This window comes from Aotus nancymaae, unplaced genomic scaffold, assembly GCF_030222135.1.
Source record: "Aotus nancymaae isolate 86718 unplaced genomic scaffold, 86718_ANA_hifiasm-v0.15.2.pri h1tg000028l, whole genome shotgun sequence".
Lineage (NCBI taxonomy): Eukaryota > Metazoa > Chordata > Mammalia > Primates > Aotidae > Aotus > Aotus nancymaae.
The window spans coordinates 32457865-32465593 of record NW_026988441.1 but is presented as its reverse complement, the minus strand read 5'-3'; the positions used below and the strand labels follow the sequence as shown (position 1 = coordinate 32465593).

At 50.4% G+C, this 7729-nt stretch overlaps 1 pseudogene; it reads right to left on the bottom strand.

The window, feature by feature from the left end:
* Nucleotides 1–4494: 4494 nt before the first annotated feature.
* LOC135276791 (multifunctional methyltransferase subunit TRM112-like protein) lies at nucleotides 4495–7664 on the bottom strand (annotated as a pseudogene).
* Nucleotides 7665–7729: the final 65 nt, after the last annotated feature.

The window sequence follows — 7729 nt, the reverse complement described above, 5'->3', positions numbered from 1 at the left end:
ATGGTGGAGTATGCTTGTAATCACAGCTACTTGGGAGGCTGAGGAATGAGACTCGAATCCGGGAGGCTGAGGTTGCAGTGAACTGAGATCACACCACTGCACTCCAGCCTAGGTGACAGCAAGATTCTGTCAAAAAAGGAAGGGAAGGGGAGAGGAAGGAGGGGGAGGAGAGGGGAGGAGGAGGGGAGGGGAGGAGGGAAGGGGAGGAGAGGGGAGGAAAGGGAGAAGGGAAGGAAGGGAAGGGGAGGAGGAGGGAAGGGGAGGGAGAGGGGAGGAGAGGGGGAGGAGGGGGGAAAGGAAAGGAAAGGGAGGGGAGGAAGGGGAGGAGGGAAGGGGGAGGAAGGGAGGATGCAAGTTAGCTCCCTGCAACCTTGGAATTTTCAGTACTGCACAAAGCCCATTCAGCACACAGCACAGCACCATTCTATGAAATCCCCAGCAAGCCTTTGTCTCCTTGCAGTTAGCTTCTCTCTGGCTGTGCTGCATGTTGCAACCCTGCAATGTGTTTTCATACTTTTTTTTTTTGAGACGGAGTCTCACTCTGTCACCTAGGCTGGAGTGCAGTGGCACGATCTCGGCTCACTGCAATCTCTGCCACCCAGGTTCAAGCAATTCTGCCTCAGCTTCCCGAGTAGCTGGAACTACAGGAGCACACCACCACATCTGTCTAATTTTTTTTTTTTTTTTAGAAGAGATGGGATTTTACCATGTTGGCCAGGCTGGTCTCGAACTCCTGACCTCAGGTGATGTGCCCACCTCAGCCTCCCAAAGTGCTGGGATTACAGGCATGAGCCACCACACCTGGTCTTTTCATACTTTTAATAAGTCTGCCTTTTTTAACCTACAATTATCTTGGTAAATTCCTCTTACCCCACACTACCAGCCTCAGTTGCCATTGACCTATGACAAAGTAGAAATTGGGAAGCCTTCCCAGGACTGGGGTTCATCAGAAATCAACATGGCAAAAAACAAAATAAAAGAAAATGAAAAATAAATAAATAAATAAATAAAAGAAATCAACATGGCAGATGAGCATCCAAAATGGAGTCACTTTTTTTGTCTCCACAGTGACATTTTCAGGAGTTACCACCAGGTGGCTTCAATACCACAACCCATGCAGAACCACGGCCCAGCCCAGTTGCCCATCCTGAGTCTCTGTGGCTAGGCTACGCCTGTCCCTAGTACCAAAGGATGACTTAGATTTAAAGGGGTGTATTTAGTGATCAGGCCCCATGTGGGACTAAGGGAGAACCCAGGGCAACCTCTAAGGGGCTCGTTGGCCAGTCCAGGACAGAGGCCACCTTTGGTAGGGGTCTTGGATGTGTTTTCAGGAGGCACACAGATGATCAGGCCCAAGGAGCCATCCCTGGGGTTCCCTGTCTGGCCGGGTCCAATCTCTACCACTAGAGGGTACTTAGAACAATTTTGGTGATAGCCTGGTGTGGTGGCTCATGCCTGTCATCCCAGCACTTTGAGACATCAAGGTAGGGGATCACTTCAGGCCAAGAGTTGGAGGTTCCAGTGTGCTATAATCTCACCACTGCACTCCAGCCTGGGTCACAGAGTAAGAGTGCAATCTTACCTTTTTTTTTTGAGACAGAGTCTCACTCTGTTGCCCAGGCTGAAGTGCAGTGGCATGATCTCGGCTCACAACCTTTGCCTCCCAGGTTCAAGTGATTCTCCTGCCTCAGCCTCCCAAGTTGCTGGGTTTACAGGCACCCACCACCATGCCCAGCTAATTTTTTATATTTTTAGTAGAGATAGGGTTTCACCATATTGGCCAGGCTGGTCTCAAATTCCTGACCTGAGGTGATCCACCTGCCTCAGTCTCCTAAAATGCTGGGATTACAGATGTGAGCCACTCCGCCCAGCCAACCTAGTCTCTTAAAAAGAAAAAAAAAAGAGATAAAAAGAAGAAATTGTTTTTGAAGGCCCACAGGGGAATTTAATCAGATTACATCAATCTGCCAGAGCATTTTAATTAGAAACTCCTTGTCCCATCCCTACCCTTTCCCTCCCCTCTGCCAGACCTACCCTGCCCCGCACCATCCTGACCTTCTCCATACTTCATCCCCATTTTCCCCTCTTTCCCCACTTTGTCTCCTCTTCCCGACTCCATCACTTCTTGCACCCTTGAGGCCTGCTGAAATAGAAATGTTTCCAGCAGGTGATTCAGATGCACCTGAGCCAGACTGCGGCCAGGTGCAAGTCGCCCTCCTCTGGACCTCCCTGCTCAGCCTGCATGATCCTTCCCAAGTGTATTGCTCCATTCTGGCACTGCTCTAAAGAACCACCTGTAGTGGGGTGTGGTAATCCCAGCCACTCAGGAGGCCGAGGCAGGAGAATCGCTTGATCTCGGGAGACAGAGGTTGCAGTGAGCCAAGATCATGCCACTGCATTCCGGCCTGGGCATCAAGAGTGAGACTCCATCTCAAAAAAATAAAAATAAAAATAAAGAATCACCTAAGACTGGTTAATTTATGAATAAAAAGTTTAATTGACTCACAGTTCCACAAGCTGTACTTGAAGCAAGGCTGGGAGGCCTCAGGAAATTTATATCAAGGTGAAAGGCGACTGGGGAATCGAGCAAGTCCTCACTTGAGGCAGGAGGAATCAGGAGAGAGCACAAAGCAGGAAGTGACTCACACTTTTAAATCATCAGATCTCGTGAGAACTCACTATCAGGAGAACAGCAAGGGGGAAAGCCGCCCCCACGATCTAATCACCTCCCACCGGGTCCCACCCTCAACATTAGAATTAAAATTCAGGCCGGGCGCAGGTGGCTCACATCTGTAATCCCAGTACTTCGGGAGACCGAGGCGGGCAGATCACCTGAGATTGAGAGTTTGAGACCAGCCTGACCAAGGTGGAGAAACCCCGTCTCTACTAAAAATAGGCGCATGTCTGTAATCCCAGCTACTCGGGAGGCTGAGGCAGGAGAATCGCTTGAACTCAGAGGCAGAGGTTGTGTTGAGCCAAGATCACCCCATTGCACTCCAGCCTGGGCAACAAGAGCAAAACTTCATCTCATAAATAAATAAATAAATAAATAAATAAATTCAACATGAGATTTGTGTGGGGACACACAGCCAAACGATACCACAAAGGTTTTCTGGAAGCGTCTGATTAATAGGCACTGTAGGAACGCAGCTGGACTCTAAGTGGCATCCTTAAGCCTCTTTGTTAGCCTGAGCCCGTGTCCTCTTAAGAGGGAGAGTTGGAAGAGATTTCAGGGTGCACTCAGCCACGGTGCCCCACATGAGTCCGAGGCCAGGAGCAGGGCACCTTCCCGGGCCTCCGTGGCTGTGATCCTGTCCTCAGGAGGGAGATCCTGGTCACCTGCGACTGCTCAAGGCGGTCCTCAGAAGTGGAGGGGCCCTCTACGTGCCAGTCGACCTGCAGAATTCTCAGAAATCGATCACCCCCATCCTGCAGTGACAATCTCAGGAGAGCTTGTCTACAGACGGCTCCTGGAGAGAAGATCCTGCCATTGCCGCCAGCCTCCAGGAACTGAACTGGATTCTGAGCACCATGGCAGAATCTTATCCTACATATGCAGCAGGTGAGTTCCAGGGAGAATGTAAAAAGGACAACCACCAGGTGACCGCCCGATCACCGGTGAGACCCCACCAGACCTGGACCCCTCAGCAGAGGCCACCTTGTCAGGGTCTCACTCTAACCCGTACCTCAGCCCCAAGATATCGGAGGCTGCCTTGGTGGGCCCAGGGCACTCCACAGAACTCCCTGAATGGCCAGGGCTGATCCTGGCCTCCACAGGCTGACTCAGAAAATGTGGAGAACGCAGGGCACAGTAGCTCACGCAAGTCATCCCAACATTTTGGGAGGCCGAGACGGGGATCACTTGAACCAGCAGTTCAAGATGAGCCTGGGCAATATAGCAAGACCCCATCTCAAAAGACAGTAAATAAATAAGTTGTTACCATTTATTTATTTATTTATTTATTTATTTATTTTTGAGACGGAGTCTCACTCTGTTGCCCAGGCTGGAGTGCAGTGGTGCGATCTTGGCTCACTGCAACCTCTGCCTCCCAGGTTCAAGCGATTCTCCTGCCTCAACATCCTGAGTAGCTGGAATTACAGGTGCCCGCCACCATGCCCTGCTTTTTTTTTTTTTTTTTTTGGTTTTGAATCTTTAATTAGAAAAACAAAATACAGCCGAGTGCCATGGCTCATGCCTGTAATCCCAGCACTTTGGGAGGCCAAGGGGGGCAGATCACCTGAGGTTGGCAATTCGAGATCAGCCTGACCAAGATGGAGAACCCCTGTCTTTAGTAAAAATTCAAAAAATTAGCCGGGTGTGGTGGCACATGGCTGTAATCCCAGCTACTCTGGAGGCTCAGGCAGGAGAATCGCTTGAACCTGGGAGTTGGAGGTTGTGGTGAGCTGAGATCCCGCCATTGCACTCCAGCCTGGGCAACAAGAGTGAAACTCCATCTCAAAAAATAAAAAAAGAAAAGAAAAAAATGTATACTATTGAGCTCAAGAACACTGTGTTTGCTGTGTCATTGGGTCAAGGGTTGGGGATACACATGGCAGAATTCAGAAACGGTATACATCAACAAAAATACACACGATCACTACAAGAAAAACTGGCTCCTGGCACAATCAGTTCTTGGTTTCCTCTTCACTCAGCGGCATGTTGGGGATCCCGCGGATGATGGGGAACATAGCAGACTCCGGGCACCGCAGGGTGCCCTCCATTCCTTCCACCTCTGGCAGCAGGTGGTGCATGGTCCTCAGAAACTCTTCATTCTCCTCATACCCCTCAACCAGACCGTTGGGCACCTGAATCAGGCGCAAGTTATCGGTCGCCTCCAGGAACGCCGCCCACTCCGCCTTGGGTATCGTAAGTGCCACGAATTGGGGGTTGAACTCCACGGGGCAAATGCTGACCTCGCTGGCCTGGAGGTGCAAGGGGAAGCCACGGGGCCCACCCCCGACACATGGGAACTCAGCAGATTGTGGGTGAGCAGTTTCATGTTGCCGAACGAGCTTTCACCAGGCCAGAACCAGAAGCTTTTTAAAATTATTTTTAACATGATAATTGGACTGGATTTTTTTTTTTTTTTTTTTTTTTGTAGAGATGGGTTTCACCGTGTTGGCCATGCTTGACTTGAACTCCTGACCTCAAGTGATCCACCTGCCTCGGCCTCCCAAAGTTCTGGGATTACAGGCGTGAGCCACCATGCCTGGCTACCGTTTCTAATAAAAAAAAAACTTGTCCAAGTGTATTCTTCAAAAAGGACCCTTGCACAGCCAAGCCAGGAAGCCTTCTCAGGTATCCGTAGCCAGCCTGCAGGAGGTCTTGGAAACTTGTTCAACAGACAAATGTAACTGGGCCCACAAAGGATCACAGGAGTACTTAACTTCCTCCAGCCTCTAGGGCCAGCTAGGACTGCCCCCAGCTGTGTAGGGGGCCTTAGAAGTGTTTTCAGGGCTCAACCAACTACTAGGCCTAATCTGGCAGTGGGCAGAACACGCCAGGACCACGCCCAGCTGATTTTTGTATTTTTAGTACAGATGGGGTTTCACCATGTTGGCCAGGCTGGTCTTGAACTCCTGACCTCATGATCCGCCTGCCTCGGCCTCCCAAGGTGCTGGGATTACAGGTGTGAACCATCACGCTCAGCCTCCCAAAATTTTTCTAAGTCTCCTTTCAGGAAGAGGGATTGGACCTGGCCAACCAGGGAGGTCTGGAGAGGGTGGCCTGAGTTTGCCCACAGCCCCATGGGGGCTCCTTTGTAGGAGGCTCTGTGTGCAAAGGTTTCTATGTCCCAGCCAGTGGTAAGGACTGGTCACAGCCAAAGAAGGAGGCCAGCAGAGGGACCGCAGGTGGGCTGCCTTCCTGCAGAGGCCTCTGATTGTGGGAGGTGTCTCCAGGAAATATTCATAAGTCCTTGAGGATGGGGTGGGAATAAGGAAACAGCCTAGACCAGCTAGGAACCCTAGGGCAGAGCACCCCAGGCCTAGTTTCAGTCACATGTGAGGCCTAGTTCCTGGATATGCCCTTGAAAATTTGGCCAGGCACTCCATCTTGTTGCTGAAGATTAAAAAAAGAAAAAGAAAAACTTGGCCAGGTGTGGTGGCTCACGCCTGTAATCCCAGCACTTTGAGAGACCAAGGCGGGTGAATCAGGAAGTCAGGAGTTCAAGACCAGCCTGGCCAACATGGTGAAACCCCATAAATTAGCCAGGTGTGGTGGCAGTGCCTGTAATCCCAGCTACTCAAAAGGCTGAGGCAGGAGAATCACTTGAACCCAGGAGGTAGAGGTTGCAGTGAGCCAAGATTGTGCTAGGGAACTCCAGCCCGGGTGACAGAGCAAGACTCCATCTCAAAAAAAAAAAAAAAACGAAAAATTTGAGGGGGTCACATGTTAAAACAGGAACCCATGTGGGACCAGGGCTGAGCCTGGAGAGCACTCCACAGTCCTTCTTACCTAGTCCAGGCCAGTCACTACCATAGGATGGGGACTTACAAATATTTTTGGTGGAGGTGATAACTCCAAAAACAGGTCCAATTTGGTAGACGGGTGCAGGGAGCTCTTTCCAGGCCTCATAAGCTGGCCCAGCCCTCCATCAAGAAGAAAACTTGGGGAAAAAAAAATACATCTGGTGACCATGCCTCAAGTGGGACCACAGCAGCGTATCCCCTGCCACCCCACCCTGGAATCCCTAGGTGGCCCATGCCAACTGACCCATGCCAACTGACCCATTGGAGGGGTTCTCAAAGGAAACATTAGGAGGCCAACATGGTATCACCCTCCCTGGGCATCCCTGTCCACCCTGGCCCAGTCCTTGTCACTGGAGGGGACTTAAGAAATATCTGCAGTTGGTGCTTGCAAATTGGACCCTAGAAATTTGAAAACTTTTTTTTTTTTTTTTTTTAAGCAAGACAGGGTCTTGCTTTGTCCCCCAGGCTGGAGTGCAGTGGAGCCATCATAGTTCACTGCAGCCTCAAACTCCTGGGCTCAAGTAATCCTCCCACTTCAGCCTTCCGAATAGCTGGGAATTACAAGTGCACGTCATCTTACCTGGATGATTTTCTAATTTTTAATTTTTTTTTTTCCAAGAGATAGGATCTAGGCCAGGCACAGTGGCTCACACCTACAATCCTAGCACTTTGGAAGTCCAGGGCGGCAGATCACTTGAGGTCAGAAGTTTGGGACCAGCATGGCCAACATGGTGAAACCCCGTCTCTACTAAAAAGACAAAAATGAGCTGGGCGTGGTGGCAGGCACCTGTAGTCCCAGCTACTTGGGAGGCTGAGGCAGGAGAATTGCTTGAACCTGGGAGGTGGAGGTTGCAGTGAGCCAAGATCGTGACACTGCAACCCAGCGTGGGCAACAGAGTGAGACTCGGTCCCAAACAAACAAATAAACTGGTAAGATCTGGCTCAGGCTGGAATGCCGCAGTGCTATCACTTACTGCAGCCTTGTCCTCCTGGGCTCAAGCAATTTTCTCAAGTAGTTGGGAATACAGGTACCTGTCACCACATCCAGCTATTTTTTTTTTTTTTAATTTTTTGTAGAGACAGGGCCTCATTTTTGTGGCCCATGATAGTCTAGAACTCCTGGGCTCAAGCAATCCTCCTGCTTCAGCCTCCAGAGTTGCTAGGATTACAGAAGCAAGCCACCACACCTGGCTCTGGCTCATAAATTCTGTCCCCCTCCAACAAGCAAACAACAAACAAAAAATCCCCACACCCAGTC